At 39.1% G+C, this 14,534-nt stretch overlaps 1 long non-coding RNA gene across 4 annotated transcripts in view; it reads left to right on the top strand.

The window, feature by feature from the left end:
* LOC149662123 (uncharacterized) overlaps positions 1-14,534 on the top strand; it is a 421,496-nt gene that overhangs the window by 188,161 nt on the left and 218,801 nt on the right. The gene's annotated exons all lie outside the window — the stretch shown is intronic.

The raw sequence follows: 14,534 nt of genomic DNA, 5'->3' as shown, positions 1-14,534 counted from the left end.
GTTTAAATAGAGGAGCGGGATTGAATGTGTGAAATCCTCATAGTCGACGGGTGAGATCATAGTCGACGGGTGAGAAAAATTTTAAAGGAAGAGTTTATCACCTTCCATTACATTAAGGCAATCTAATAATCGTTTCATTCGCTTTAGATATATCAAGAAAACGTGAAACACAATTCACAATCATTAACCTCACTTGTACAATTAAGTGAAATGCTTAAACTTACTATTACAATCCCCATCCATGTAAAAAAAGAACGAAAAATATCACCTCACCACAATCCTGTTTCATTCACTGTCCCTTCAATGACGAACCAAAAATTTTACACTACTACAACTACTACGAGAATGACAACAGGGCAGATCAAATTATAAGAGCCTCATCGTTGATGTACATCATACTATGTGGCTAAAAATCAAAAAGCTTGATGACTTTTCTGGCTAGTTATAAACTTTTAACACGAAAGTGTTAACCCACTTCCCATTTTGTAGAGTATTGTAAAAATCAGATGCCAAAAGGTTCATCATCCTTGTGAAACTTTGTCTAAAGTAAATTGCCTTGTAGGCCTACATCAAAATATTGTAATAATGGTATTTTTAATATTATGGGAACCTAATTTCGGGGCCCCTCTGAAATGTACGGGTAGGCTGTAGCCTACCCAGCCTACCCCCTGGCGGCGCCACTGCCGGTCCGCACAAGTCGCTATGTACAAGTTCTAAGGTCTTTGTCGTTACGATCTTGTCAATGAGTTTTGATGGGGCCTTCGTTGATTTTGATACTCTGCATGGAACGCATACTCCTAATTTCCTCTGAAATGTCGGCAATCCCTTCATCATATTCTTGTTACTTAGGGCGATCATTCTATCGATACTTGGATGTCCCAGGCACTTGTGCCAGAGTTCCGTTTCTTCTGCGGTACTGGCATGACATGTTGGCGTTTTACTGTCCTTTCCTTCTACTCGGGCATCCACCATGTAAAGATTATTCCTTCGGAGTGTGGCTGTCATGAATACCTCATTATCCACCTTATTGAATACTTCCACTAAGCCTTGGTGAAAGGTTAATTTGTATCCCTGTTCGCCTATTTTCCTTACGGATAACAAATTCCTTTTGTAGGTTGGGACATAGTAAACATCTCGTAACGTTATGTCCTCTTCGCCTGAGTTCGTTATTACCCGCAGAATCACGTCTCCGGTTCCCTTTGCCTGGGTTTCGTTATCGGCCGTATCCACGTTCAATTCTTTACTCTTGTAGTTAATCATCCAGTCTCGTCTCTTGCAAAAATGGTGTGTAGCGCCGCTGTCGAGTACCCATGTATCTTCTTCCGATTTGGAGACCATGGCAGACGCGTAAAAAGATTTTCCTTCCCTTTTGGATGATGTAACGCTCTTCTTCTTTTTGTATCGTCATACTGATCTGGGCACTGTCTTGCAAAATGACCGTTTCTATTACAATTGAAACATTCCACTTCCTTTTTCTTTCTTCTTGGTCGTCCACCTCCTCGCTGCTTTATTTTATATGCAAATCCGCTGTGTGTCTTTGCTTCCTCCATTTCTTCGGCTATCGCCTCTTGCTTCTGCCTTTCAAATTCTTCAATGAGGAGGGTCTTTACGTTGTCTGGAGTGAATTCCTCGTCCGTTAAGTTGCATATTCTAAATTTCTCATTAGAATATTCGCTGGGAAGTAAATGAATCATTTGGTAAGTCACCTCCTTTGATGGGATAGTTCCCCCAGCTTGCGCTAATTTTTCCGCGACTTCTTCCATCTTTGCCAGATACCCTGCCATGGACTCGGGCGGGGTGAATCTAAGTCCTTGTAGCTCTACCCTCAGATTCAAGATGCGTGTTTTAGACTTTGGCTCATGTTGCTTTCTTAGCTTTTCCCACGCCTCCACCGCAGTCGTACATGGTGCTATGATTCTCTTATGATGGCTATCTACTGCGAGTAAGATCTTGGATAATGCTTTCTCTTGCCGTAATCTATATCGCTCTCTCTCATCTGCTCTTGCCGTCTCCGCTGGAGGAGTTTCAGTGTCGGCAACGATCCCCCAAAGTCCTTGATCCAATAAGGCGCTCTTCATGTCTACCTTCCAATCCGTATAATTGTCATCTGATAATTTCGTAAATTCGAAAGCAGGCATTCCTCTACCACTGTCGTACCGTTCCGCCATGATTTCACGGTCTTGTTTGGGCTTGCTTGTTGAGTGCCGCTTGGGGGGGGAGGCTTTTAGTTACTTCCGCTTGACTTGAGAACTTCTTGAATGCAGCCGGGCCTTAGGTTCATTAACAACGAGGTTCCGCGCTCGAACCACGCTCTGCTACCATATTGAAAAAATCTATTCTAGTGTCGTTGTTAATGAATGCGTTTTATTTCAATCCAAGTTTATTTATAATATTAAAGTATAACATTAGTACAATATAAATTACACTAGCTAAGCCTAACTATAGCCTAACCGGCAAACACCAGAACTCAAGGGTAACTAACCTAACACCCCAAAATGGGAATCATCAAGTAAACAAAGGGGGCGTGGCGTACCGGGGTCAAGGGTCGAATTTCGAAGCTTATCTCTAGTCTACAAAAAAACGTTATGTCGAATATATTCTGTGTCAATTTCAGTGAAAAATGATGATCAACTGTTTCCCGTAGGCCGCCATTCTGGAGATTAGCGACTAACGTTATTAAAAAGCAAATTTCAAAAGTGACAGGTCTTAATTCCAAATTTTAGCTTATTACTACTTGTAGTTGATGTTTCAGTACGTGCTATATACCATGTGACGTCTGTAACCAATCATAGCTGTCGATAGCTTCGGAGAACGTTGTTTTGAAGCGAGGGTGAAAAATAAAATCTATCATTCCGTTGACAGAATTTTAGTTCATCAAGTGATGAACATCGATTTCAGAGTTATTTCTTGGGCGCGAAGGTACCTTAAACATGGTAAAAAATAAAACCTACTCAATAAAAGTTTTTACTATGTTTATTTAAACTCTGCATTCTGCGAAAACAACCATGTTAAGGTTTTAGTAAACGTCATTTCCTACAAAAAAATTTGGAAACAAAAACGTCTAGAGTGATTAGAGATTCTATAGACCCTAGCAGCGTCAATAGGCTAAATATGACATTCACTATTTTTCGTAAAAGGGATGAGAAACTCTTTGCGTTTCCACACATTGGCCATAACTGGAAATTGTCTTCTTTGACTTGGTTCTGAACTCTATTCTATGAACCACATTGGCGAGGATATTCATTTCAATATCCTGTTTAAATCCGTATGGTTTGTGCTGTTCATAGAACATGGTTAGAGACACTACAAGCGCCACATATCGACTATAAGCTGAAGCACAGTGTGTCCCTTCTTATTTTTTTGCCCAAAAATATGACATGTTTGGCCTACTGACGTTTTTAGTAAAGAGATTGAAAATTTTTCCAGGCTCCCTGTAGACGTAAGGCCTAGAAAACCTTCTTTTTTTCAATATAAAAGATAATTTAAAATAGTAATTTTTGGGAATATAAATAGTATTCTTTATGAATATTTATCGGGAATTTGAAGTATTATCGAAAATATTGAAGTAGACTTAAAATTAAGCAATATGGGGAATTTAAATTAAATTATCGGCAGGCTACGTATTAAATAAAACGTACCTTCAGAATAAGAATTGTGTAATTGTTGGGTAATACGAATTTTTTGATTAATTTATCCTTACACTTAACGTTTTTCTACATAGTTTTTAAAATGGCTGAGAAAACGTTTACGGCGAAATATCACCCGTGGAATATTATTCAAAGGGTTGCTGGATGTTCAGCACAGAAGTGGCCACGATATATTTCTAGTTTATTTTTTAAACAAAGCATCATTTATCCAAACCAGATGTCAGTGATAGGCGCGTTTGGTTATTTAAACGGGATTCCACCTCAAATAATTTGCGATGCCCTGGAGTTCAATAAAGTTGCTCATATTTATGACAACCCCTATAAAACATTAGTTTTATTGTATCAATTGTGGGACAACAGCTCTGATGTTAAAATGTCTATCGGGAGCTACTCCTTGAAAAATAATAATTTCTGTTTTTTATATGGCAAGAGGTAATTGTTTCTAACTAACGTCTTAAGACCACGCATTTTAACTATTTAATATTTTTTTAATAGAATTCCTTTTGATGATTTGGAGAAAAACGCTCGTTTACTGGGCATTTATGAGACAGATTTAGCTAAGTCATCTGAAATGTAATGTTTTCAATTTCACTTTTATGCCTATAGATCCGTCGACTACTTAAGTTACTATTGATTAGCTTTGACACTTAATTTCTTATATGGGGTTCTAGCCCAGGACTTTTAGGGTTTGACCTAGAACATTTGAACATAAAGATGAAAATTGGTACATGTGTTATTTTCGACTCAACAAAAAATATACTAAAAGTCCCCTGCTGTAGAGCGCGAGCTTTCGCCGCCATCTTGGAAAATGGCCGCCGGGAATGCCAGCTACAATGTATTCCACGTTCTTCTTCAAAAAATATGAAAATTAGTACACATTATTATTGGAACCACTTGAACATCATGGCAAAATGTTATAGCTCTGTGTTCAATAGTTTGGCCGCCATATTGGAAAATGGCCGCCGTTAATGCTAGATACAGTATATTTCACCATGTTGATGGAAAATTATGAAAATTGATAGGTATTACAATCAGAGCTTTGTGAACCTCATAGTAAAATATTAAAGCCATTAATTGGATAGTTTGGCCGCCATGTTGGAAAATGGCCGCCATCAATGTCATATAGATACAGTATATGGTTCAAAAATTATGAAAATTGGTAATAATTATGTTGAAGACCGTCTAAGCATCATACTTGACTATTGAAGACTTGCTACTGATAGTTTGGGCGCCATCTTCGAAAATGACTACTGGAAATGCTAAATATATTTCAAATATATAAATCTTTTTGAAATTCCTTTTTTGAATAGATGATTTTCATTAACGTAATAAACAACAAAAAATGGATATCTCGAAGTCGAAATTATCGACGCCATCTTTAAAAATGGCCACATGAAAATCATAGCCCTAAATTCTGAAAGAAAGAAAAGTTATTCTAAGCTGTTATTGTCAACATGTTGATTAGAGAATATGATTTAATATGGGGTTCATACATTCTACTGTTGTTTAAGATTAGAATTTAGACAGATCTCTAGCATTTCATACATATTCATCGTCATCCTGAAGATTTTTCATAATAATTGCATGTCACAACCCTTGAATAGGCGCTACACATAGCTGGGGGCCTTAACAGCGCCCCTCCCCATCATATTCCAAATTGAACCTGCGGAACCGCCGTCATGGCACACGAGATCGGCCAGTGGGACCGACAAACGCCACTTGAGCAAGTGACAGAAGCTGGACACCGTCAGCGGCGAGCCCAGTCAGAGGGTGGTGGGTGACAGGGAAGGATTAAAGCAGCAGAAGGCTCGAGGGGACGGGGGAGTTCTCTCCAAGCACAAAAGTGCCATACGGCCCAAACAAATAGAGTATCCGCGACCCCTAGAGGCTTGCCAATAGCGGGGGCGAGCCAAGGCAGCACCTGGGTGGGGCCGAAACGGCCCAGCAAAACCTTTACGGAATGGGGCAAGGAATGGTCTGAACCAAGGGTGAACCCAAGGAACTCCCGAACCGTCACACCAAACTCGGGCCCCCTCCGCCACGACAAGTCCTTTGAATTAAAAAGGTTAAGAGAACATTTCTTTCATTTACGTGCTGTAATTGGGTGTGGTTATGATAAGGCGTGGTTTAAAGTAATGACAGATAATCAACATATTACAAATTTGTTGCGTTTTTATAATGACCATATTGCATCTAGGGAAGCCATAGCTGCTGCCGAAGAGAGATTTCTTTTCGCTTTTTTTAGGGTGATAATTGGCACGTCACGCTTTATTTATGTAGATATTACACGTATAATGGAACCGTTGCCACATATACTGTCAAGTCCTCATTTGATCTCGCTAAGCTTCATCCAACGACCGACACCGCAAAACTACATTCTTTCCGAGCGTATCTTCAAGTCCAACAACAGCTAGAAAACGATTTAATCCCGAACAGTGGGGATTGGTTCGCGATCACGAAAGTCGAAGACCCATTCACACCATTCTCCTTCCGGCATCAGATGAACTTATTCCACTCATTATTTGTACCTACAGTCTGCAGAACATCTTGTATAAAGAACTGTGAATGTAGACGATCTGTATTAGCTTGCTGGGCAATGTGTGGTCATTTTCAAGGTATAAGCCGTAACAAAGAATCTTCAGGTGGACGAGAAATATGAACGAAATGTAAAAAATGTGTCTTAAAACTAATCCTTAACGACACTAGAATGTAAATACCACATATAAAACGGTTTTTCATAACCAAAATCCGAGTAATATGGCTTTCCTTTTCTTTTTTCCAGATTTTAGGATAGTAATATTTAAGGGACCATTTTTGAAGATGGGTCGATAATTTAGACTCGAAAATATTTATTTTTATGGCGTTTTATACGTTCATGGAAATCATCTACTCAATAAAAAAATATAGAAAAAATTTATATATCGGTAATATATTTGGCACTTCGAGCAGTCATTTTCGAAGATGGCACCCAAACTATCAGTAGCACGTCTTCAATATTCATGTATGATATTTAGACGGTCTTCAACATAATAATTACCAATTTTCATAATTTTTGAACCATATACTGTATCTAAATGGCATTGATGGCGGCCATTTTCCAACATGGCGGCCAAACTATCTGACTAATGGCTTCAGTATTTTACTATGAGGTTCACACAGCTCTGATTATAATACCTATCAGTTTTCATAATTTTCCAACAACATGGTGAAATATACTGTACCTAGCATTCACGGCGGCCATTTTCCAATATGGCGACCAAACTATTGAACACAGAGTTGTAAAATTTTGCCATGACGTTCATGTGGTTCCAATCATAATGTGTACCAATTTTCATAATTTTTGACGAAGAACGTGGAATACATTGTAGCTGTAATTCCCGGCGGCCATTTTCCAAGATGGCGGCGAAAGCTCGCGCTCTACAGCAGGGGACTTTTAGTATATTTTTTGTTGGGTCAAAAACAACACATGTACCAATTTTCATCTTTATGTTCAAATGTTCTAGGTCAAGCCCTTTTTTTGTTAGGCAGATGTCCCTAAATGTGAAGTTCTTTTTCATGTCTACAATAATACATAGCATTTAATCTCATCGTCAGTCCGACGTTTGTTTTTGCCTTGTTGTTGTATCACTCTATGTTTATTTGCTATGGACTGTTATTAAACGTTTCATACCACAAAAATGTCTTTTTCAATCGTAAATCATAGTCAATAATAACAGGTTATGGGCTAGCACCCTATTTACTGCGCCAGTAGTGACAGTGACGAAAAAGATACGACGTAAGACGAAGAGCGTTCGTATTATTTAAGAAAAAAATGTCATATAAGACCAAGGCTTAAGCAGAACTGCGGGTTCGTACTTAAACGCTAAAGTCAAGACAAGAAAGTAGGACTAACGACGACGATATATTGAGAAGACATTCTAGACTACATAGACAAGAAGTAAAAGATCACAACATGGGGGACGAATATAAAATTGAAAAATTAAACGAAAAGAATTATAGACATTGGTCTATGAGAGCTCAAGGTTTGTTGGAAGCTAAGTCATGTTGGAAAGCAGTGGATCCTGGATTTGGAGATAACATGACAGCAACTGAACTGGCATTAGACCACAAAGCAAAGTCCATATTTTATATGATCTTGAATGATGAAAGTTTAGACGACATTACCCAATGCCAAAGAGCTAAAGAGATATGGGATACGTTGACAAACATACATACGAAGTTTGACACTTGGCATGGATTACTTTTACTGAAAGATTTTGTAAAAACTACCAAATTGAATGATGAAACGATAGGACAATATCTGACTAGAAGAACGGCTCTATATCATAAAATACTACATGCAGGATATAAGTTTGAAGAAAAAGTACTGGCTGGTTTGGCAATACTGGGTTTACCCAAAGAATATGAGTTCTTAGCACGAAGTTTGCGAACTGATAATAATGATCTAACCATGGCAATGATAAAAGCCAAGCTCACTGAGGAAGAGCGTCGTATAGAATCAACGACTAGAAGCAACTCAGAAGCAAGCCATCAGGAGTATGAACATCCTAAAGCCCTCGTCGCAGCTCACAGATCTGTTCAAGATGCTGGCGGATCGACATATCGAGGCAGAGGAAAATATGATAGTAAACGAAACAAGCAGCGCAGTGATGGCAAGCACAATAAACTGCCTACATCAAGTTCGAGTGAGGACAGTAAGTCACACTACAATCTCAAATGTTATAGATGTTTGGAATTTGGACATATTGGAAGAAATTGCAAGGGTCGTGAACATGAATTAAGCAAACAAGAAACAGCTTGCGTCAGAAGCACAACTGACATTGAATCAAGGAACAAAACGACTCACAATACAGAAATACAATACGAAGCGTTATCAGTATCTGGAGTCCAGAGTTTAGGAAGAAAGAATGTATGGATCATGGATAGTGGCGCGACTGATCATATGACGTCTTACAAGGAGAAATTTATTTCGTGGATTGAGGAGAGATCAGTCGTACACGTCGCAGGGGGAGGAACGCTAATATCAATGGGAAAAGGAGACGTCGAAATAACTCTTACAGAAGAATGCGGAGGGTTTACGTTACGATTAGTTAACTCCCTATACGTTCCTGAACTGAATGGAAACTTAGTATCCGCGAGTAAAGTAACGGAAAAGGACCTCGCGATAACGTTGCAGAAGAACAACGCAAAAATTGAAAAACATGGAAAGGTTATCGCGGAAGCTTCTAAAGAGGGGCGCCTGTACGTCCTACATGAAGAGCCAAAAGTTATAACAGAAGAGAAGCACGTTACCTGTATTATGAATGTAAGCACCAAAGACTCGAAAGATTTATGGCACCAACGACTGGGTCATCTACACGTCAATGCAGTTGATACTGTCATAAACAAAGTTCAAATTGAAGTCAATGAAGAACGAGCATCAAAGAACTGTGAAGTATGTTTGAAAGGGAAACTGAAATCGAAACCATTTCCCAAGAAAAGTTTAACAAGGGAAGATCAACCACTAAGATTAATTCATACTGATGTTGTTGGCCCGATTACACCAACATCTAAGGGAGGAAAGAAGTACTTCGTAACATTCATAGACGATTATTCCCGATATACCGAAGTTTACATGATGGCTCAGAAAAATGAGGTTGAAGAGAAATTTGATCTATACAGAAAAAAGGTGGAAAATTACCAAAATAAGAAGATTATTACGGTACGTAGCGACAACGGCGGAGAATACCTGAGCAATTCGTTCAAACGGAAGTTAGAAGAGCTTGGAATTGACCGTCAATTGACAATCCCTGGCACACCACAACAAAATGGAGTAGCCGAACGTGCAAATCAAACCCTAGTAGATACTGCCAGGTGCATGTTAATACAGTCGGGATTACCACTTTCTTTCTGGGCTGACGCAGTTGCAACCGCCGCATACATTCGCAACCGATGTCCCACAACAGCTAACAAGGGCAACATTCCTTTAGAACTGTGGAAAGGAAAGCCAATCGACATTTCACACCTAAAAGTATTCGGTTGTAGGGCATGGGCAGTTGTCAAGCGAAGAGAAACGAAATTTTCCCCAAAAGGAAGAGCTTGTGTTCACATTGGATACGACGTTCATGCCAAAGCCTATAAACTATGGGATAGCGAAACAGAAGCCGTGTTTATAAGTAGAGATGTCCAGTTTGAAGAAGATTTATTTCCAATGAAAAACAAGCGAGCTGAATTGGAAAAGAATCTAACACCATTAGACGACGGCATTTGGCGAGTGATGAGGATTGTGCCGAGTGGCCAGGCTGCAGAACCAAGCGTATCTGAAGAAGACGAAGAATCAGAAACAAATGATGCAGACAACATTGAAGATGAAAATGTTGGTGAAAGAAATGAAGACAGTGTTGCTGATGACACTGACGATGAAAATGAGGTACAATCGGAGACCACCACCAGATCCGGAAGACGAATAGTGCCACCCATTTGGTCAAAAGACTATGTGATGGTTGCAAACAACAAAATGGAAGACGAAACTGTAGTAGAGTTAGACCCGCAGACAACAAGGGAAGCTCTGGCATCTCCAAGGGGAAGAGTGTGGAGGGAAGCCATGTTGGAGGAAGGGGAAAACCTATTGAAGAACAGTACATTTGAAATTGTTAACCGACCAAAACACAGAGGAACCATTAAAAGCAAGTGGATTTTTAAGACGAAGTATGATGAAGATGGAGAAGTATCAAGGCATAAAGCACGATTAGTCGCTCTTGGAAACACTCAAAAACCAGGACTGGATTATGAAAAAACGTACGCTCCGGTTGTTCAAGCGAAAACAACTAGAATATTATTTGGAATAGCAGCAGAAAAGGGATGGAAAATACATCATTTTGATATTAAAGCAGCGTATTTGTTGGCCGACCTTGAGGATGAGGTGTACATGGAGATGCCAGAAAATTTCACAGATTTGACGAAAGAGTTAAGGTCGTCATTCCAACACATACCCACAGAACAAGAATTCGAAGAAAACGACTACGTTTGGAAATTAAAGAAAAGCATCTATGGGTTACACCAGTCGGGCCGGCAATGGAACCGCCATTTAGACCAGATTTTAAAGAGTGTAGGATTCCTGCGATCATGCGCCGATCCATGCGTATACTATATTCTCGGAAGAGAATTGATCATAACAACCTATGTAGACGATCTAGTAACGTACGGAACGAACAAAGAGATTGAGTGGATAAAGGGAGCATTGACCCCAAAACTAGATTTGAAAGCACTTGGCGAAGCTAAACACATCCTCTCAATGAAAATAAGTCAAAGCAAAGACATTATTAGCATGAACCAAGCCCTTTACACTGAAGCACTGTTGGACGAGATGGGCATGACAAATGCGAAAAGCGTAGCCACTCCACTGTGTTTGGGCACGAAGTACAAAACATGCGCGGAAGGTCAGGATTTGCCGGATGAAATGGCAGCCACTTACAGACGAGCCATTGGTAGTCTACTATACTTAGCAACTAACACGAGACCGGATTTGGCCTTCGCAGCTACCTACATGAGTCAGTTTAGTGAAAAACCATCTCAAGAACACTGGACAGGTGTGCAGCACATATTGCGTTACCTGAAAGGGACTAAGAACCTAGGTTTGATATTCCGAAAGACCAGACAAACAATTCGAGCCTACACTGACGCAGACTGGGGATCAGATCCAGTTGATAGGCGATCTTTCTCTGGATACACGTTCATTTTAGGAGGGGCGTCGGTTAGCTGGGCTAGTCGAAAACAGAAATGCACAGCGCTTAGTACAGTAGAAGCTGAATTTGTTGCCTTAAACGCCTGTGCTAAGGAATGCTTGTGGATACAACATTTTCTTGTCGAGATTGCTCAAACTGAGTTTCTGGACAACCCCATTGTGATAAACATTGACAACCAAGGAACCATACAGTTAGCAGAGAACCCTGTAACATCTGATCGTTCAAAACACATTGACTTGAAACTACTTCATATCCGGGAGTTGATAGAAAGAGAAACGATTCGCCTGAAGTATGTTACAACAGAGAAAAACCTTGCTGACCAATTAACCAAAATACTGCCTAGTCCACGCACAAAGGAGCATTTAGGAAACATGGGGATCGTTGATCCAGGAGGGGTGTTAGGCAGATGTCCCTAAATGTGAAGTTCTTTTTCATGTCTACTATAATACATAGCATTTAATCTCATCGTCAGTCCGACGTTTGTTTTTGCCTTGTTGTTGTATCACTCTATGTTTATTTGCTATGGACTGTTATTAAACGTTTCATACCACAAAAATGTCTTTTTCAATCGTAAATCATAGTCAATAATAACATTTTTGGCCTATCTGTCCTGGCCTATTCCCTTAACCAAATAAAATCATTGGCAAGCTTACGACGGATGTATTCGCTACCACTAAATGGCTTCATTGCTCTATAGTTAATTTTTAATTTTACATGTACCTTATTGAACAGAAATCAAAGCTTGCCGGCACCTGAAATAGTTTTTGATTCCGATGAAATTGACGAGGCAGATGAACTCGAATTGCTCATTCATCAAAAAGTAAGTAATTTTGGTGGCGATAGATGTTTGTTTGAATACTATATATTGTCAAACCGTTCATAAAGTACAATGTTTGGAATAGGGTCTTTGCGCGAGAGGAAAAAAGGGGGGGAAAAAGGGAGGAAAAGAGGGGCGGAAACCTGGGTCCAATATCCGGTTCCAGCCTCCGCCATAATGAAAGCCGCCAGATATATTCGTCTAGCTTAAAGCTAGTTGTGAAACCCATGCTTAGCGGCTAATATCTGTTTGTAAAATTATTAGAGAATTTGTATAACCGTAAATTGAACTTAGATAAGTAGGAGACAGTTCACCTATATCATTGGAATATTTTGCTACAACGTAAACAGGTATTTAATTTAAGGTTTATATTTAAATTACAAATTTTGTTAAGCCTTGGCATATTTTTTTTTTTGCTACCTCAGGCTCAGCCGCTCAGGTTACCTTATTTTATGAAATGCCAGCTGTGAAAAGAAGTGATAAAGGAAAGCTTACATTTAAAGAGTTGTATTTAGAATCTCTTAACGGTGATGCCGACAAAATAAGGTACAAATACAAAATAAGCTTGTTTGGGTTAGATCCCTATGAGCTAACGGAAGGAGATTGTTGCCACGATAAAGAACTTCTGGAAAACTGGCCGAATATAGAACAGTCGGACATAATTTACTCTTTAGTTTTGGGTATTTGTCACTTTACCCCGGAACAGTTTAAAGCAATAAAATCCTTGGATGGTCACAACTATTTTACTAGCGGTTTCATTCGCAATGTTTATTCCAAGTTTACTCCTAATGGGGATATTCTAATTATTGGAAAGGTTTGTTCTCTAATAAACCAACTTTGCACTTTATTAAGGCATGTTTCATAGTAAATATTTCACTTAGGTTCACCATTCGCAGAGCTTTAACAAAGAATTACTTGTGCCATGGGTATTAGCGAAAGTGGAAGGAGAAATTCTAACTGCCCATTGTACATGTATGGCAGGGAAAGGAGAAACGTGCTCCCACGTTGGTGCCATCTTGTATTTTGCACAGCATATGTCCCAAAAAAAGGCAAATCGAAGTTGCACCACAGGAAACAATAAATGGCTCCCACCTTCTCTTAAAGAGATTCTCTACCTTCCATTAAAAGATGTCAGCTTTTCTTCAAATTCAGCAAAGAAAAAGAAGTTGGATACTTCATTAACAATTTGTGAAAGTGATACCTCGATTCAGCAGACAAGCAAACATCGAAAACGCCTAAATGACTCTGACTTCTCATTAAAAAAGGATGAATTCCAAGCTATCCTAGCAGATTTAGCAGATGGACCCGAGGACTGTGCAATTCTTAGCATTAAACCACCCTTTAGTGACCGGTTTACCCCAAAAGCAATATACTCCATGAAGTATCAGACTCATTTTATTTAAATTTAAATAATTAATAGAACCATGGATCAGAAGTTTAACATTTATGAAAAAGCAATATCGCCGGTCTCGAACAATTTGACTACATTATTTAACGATGAAAACTTGGACCTCAATTTTAGTCAACTTTTAAATTTGGCGGAAGAAAAGTTTAATACTTTTATCATTAGTGAAACTGAAGCAGTACAAATTGAAGCAATAACTAAAAAACAAGCTAAATCCAAAGAATGGTTTGCTCATCGTAGCGGACGAATAACAGCTTCACATTTGAAAGCCGTTTGCCATAGTGACTTAGCAATGCCAGCAAGGAGCACGATTAACGTAATTTGTTATCCTAGTCAACACAAATTCACAAGTCTCGCAACAAATTGGGGAATCGACCATGAAAAGCAGGCATTAACCATGTACAAACATTCCATGAGCGCAAATCATGAACACTTCTTAGTTTATGAAAGTGGCCTAAGGATTAATGTCAAGTTTCCCTACATCGGAGCTAGTCCTGATGGGTTAGTTGAATGTTCCTGTTGTGGGAATGGATCGTAGAAATCAAGTGTCCATATTCAAAGAGAGACATGCTTGTAGAAGAGATGGTAGGGGGTAAAGACTCGTTTCTTCAAAAAGACGAAAATAGTTTAGGCTTGAATGAAAAGCACAGCTATTTTTACCAGATTCAAACGCAATTATTTGTCTGTGATGTTAAGTACTGTGATTTAGTTGTCTGGTCTACAAAAGATTTCTTTGTTAAAAGGGTCACTCCAGATAAGAGTTTTTGGGAAAGTTGTTTAACAAAAGCGACAGATTTCTTTAAAATTGGAATTTTACCAGAGTTATTAGGGAAATTTTATTCTAGGTCTAGTCAGATGAAGGTATTTAGTGAGCAAGTCAATAACGCGGGAAACTCTAGTGTGGATACCCAAGTTTATTGTTTTTGTCAAATGCCTGAGGA

Source organism: Phalangium opilio, unplaced genomic scaffold (genome assembly GCF_054372755.1).
Source record: "Phalangium opilio isolate 3A_F unplaced genomic scaffold, DU_Popi_V2 ptg000063l_1, whole genome shotgun sequence".
NCBI classification, from domain to species: Eukaryota; Metazoa; Arthropoda; class Arachnida; order Opiliones; family Phalangiidae; genus Phalangium; species Phalangium opilio.
This window is presented reverse-complemented; position numbering and strand designations above follow the sequence as displayed.